Source organism: Sorex fumeus, unplaced genomic scaffold (genome assembly GCF_029834395.1).
Source record: "Sorex fumeus unplaced genomic scaffold, SorFum_2.1 ptg000098l, whole genome shotgun sequence".
Lineage (NCBI taxonomy): Eukaryota > Metazoa > Chordata > Mammalia > Eulipotyphla > Soricidae > Sorex > Sorex fumeus.
In genome coordinates, this window is record NW_026606155.1 from 61,051,184 (window position 1) to 61,053,951 (window position 2,768).

Below are 2,768 nucleotides of genomic sequence, written 5' to 3' on the forward strand. Positions count from 1 at the left end.
GGATGCCAGGAATCGAACCTGGATTGGCCTCATGCAAGGCAAACGCCCCACCTGCTGTGCTATCACTCTAGCCCCAAGGTAGGTTCATTTTAGGAAAGAATACACATGGAAGTTGATGATCTCAAAAATGTTCCCTGTAAATTTCTAATGACCAACCTTCATTTGGAAAGTCTTCATATGCTAGAAGAATAGCTCAAAGGTCTGAGCACATACTATTTTAGGCAGAAGATCCAGGTTTATTCCCTGGCACTCACAGTTTATTCACATTCACCTGAGTACAACTTGGAAGGACTCTGGAACAACACCAAGTGTGGCCCCAGAATCTAAAGTCAACATCCTCCACCTCCCACCAAAAGAAAGTCTTCATGTACTCCCAGAGGTACATTCATGCTAACATGGAGATGGCAGCATTTTAGAAAGACTTTATGCTCAGACCCCCAACCTTTACTTTTTATATACTGAAAAAAGAAAATTTCTTAGAACATAGGTAAAATATCTCTTTTCTCTTAACAAATACTGGAATTCTCTTGCTGTCAGCTTAAGAAATTTAGTTTGACAAGCTAAGCTGAGTAATGACTTTGTTCCAGTTAGGTATTCAGCACTCCCCTGAAGTAGTCAAACCCATTGATTCAATGAGCGAGGGGTCATAGGACAACACCACTTGTAGGGAATGAAAATTACTTTAGTTTAATATTTCAAGAGTACCATCTTTCCTTTATCTTTCCTTTGAGACAGAGATTAAACTGTTGTTTTAGAATAGAACCAAAGGAATGGAAGATTCTAAAGCAGACTTGGAGTTACTGTACTCTCTCTCTCTCTCTCTCTCTCTCTCTCTCTCTCTCTCTCTGACCTGCCTCTGGAAACCTAAGAAAGGCTAACTTAACCATATCCCTCACTTTTTACCAAATAGAAGTTCAGGAGTGTGACACATTCTTTTCTTATGATTAATGCTTACCCTAGTTGCCTTGTTTTTGTTTGTTTGTATTTCGATCCAAATATAAAAATCACCCACAACTTTGATCAATCTCTCTCATTCTCTCTCTCTCAATCTCCTCACTTTCTCTCTCTTTCTCTCTCTCTCTCACACACACACACAATTAGAGGGCTGTGACAATAACTCAACGGGCTAAGCCTATATTTTGCTTGCAGGAGGCCAAGTCCCATCCCTAGAACTATATGATCCTCTGAGTACCACCAGGAACAATCCCCAAGCAACCAGCTGAGAGTAATCCCTGAGCAGCCCCAAGTATAGCACAATTCAGCAACAATGACAACAATGAAATAGAGTGATGAAAGCAAAGCAAGAAAACAAGGAGATTTAAACATCACAGAGAAAAAAAAACAAAATACACCCACCAAAGAGTCCTTGGCCCACAGGTTGAAGCCTCCCAGTAGCAGTCAACTCTGGGGTGGTCCCAGCTTCTCTGCAGTGTAGGCCACGCCCTCATGCCGGACTCTGCACACCTCTCCCATCTTTGCAGGAAAAACTCAAGAAAGTCTCCTCATCTCAGACACACTTTAGACAACCTAAACACCATGCTCTCAAAGTCTCACCAAACCTCAGTGTCTTCCATAGACTATTTCTCCACATTGTTTCCTGGCTGGGCTGGGACTCTGTTGTCATTAGAATTACTTTGTAATACTTGACAAGTGTTGAGTTCTCCATGAAATAGGTCAGAGTCACCATTTGTCAGAAACCTCTAGAAGGGATCCAGTCTTAGTATAGAAGGACAGGGGTCGGGCATTGGATCTGGAGATCACTACTGCCCCTCCACATCAAGACCCTGTTACTGTGCTTTTGATAAGGAAGGAAAAATTTCAAAAAGCAAATAGTATTATTTTTATTCTAACCATGAAGATAAGTTGCATGCATTGTCAAAACAAAAAACACTAAAGCTAGATAATGCATAAATACAGAAATACAAATATTTCACCCCATTGCCATCATCTAAAGAAAAGTACTGATATGCAGCACATTATATATAAAATGTGTGTGTGTGTGTGTGTGTGTGTGTTTGGGGGAGAGGTTTGGTCCACAACCAACAGAGCTCAGAGAGTGTTCCTGGCTTTGGTTCCAGTTGTGACTCCTGGAGGTATATACTTGGAAATATATGCATTGCCATGGATTTGAATCCAGGGAGGCCATGTTCAAGGCAAATGTCTTACTCCCTGTATTATCTCTCTGATCCCTAGTTATATCTCTACCTATACCTATATCCATATTATCTATCTGTCTTTATCCCTATGTATGAGATTTATTTTTGTATTTTATTTTGTATCAAAAAAGCATTAACAATCTTTCTGACCCTTGTCTCTACTGTCCTCGGTTGTTAGTCTTGTACTACGTTATTTTACATCCCACAAATGAGTGCAGTCATTTTATGTTTGTCCCTCTCTTTCTAACTCATTTCACTTAGCTTGATACTCTCCATGTCTATCCACTTATAAGCAAATTTCACAACTTCATCTTTTCTAACAGTTGCATAGTATTCCATTGTGTAGATTGGGTAGCAGTCCAGAGGATTGCTCCATGATTGAAGCCTGCTTCATGTGCTGGGAAGAGGGCAGTTGGGCTAGAGAAGGGAACACTAATCAATGATGGTTAGAGGGATCACTTGGGATGGGAGATGTGTGCTGAAGTAGACAAAGAACCAAACACGATGGCCTCTCAGTATCTGTATTGCAAACCATAATGCCCCAAAGTAGAGCGAGGGTAGGAAGGAAATTGTCTGCCATAGAGGTAGGGGATAGGTTGGGGTGGTGGTGGT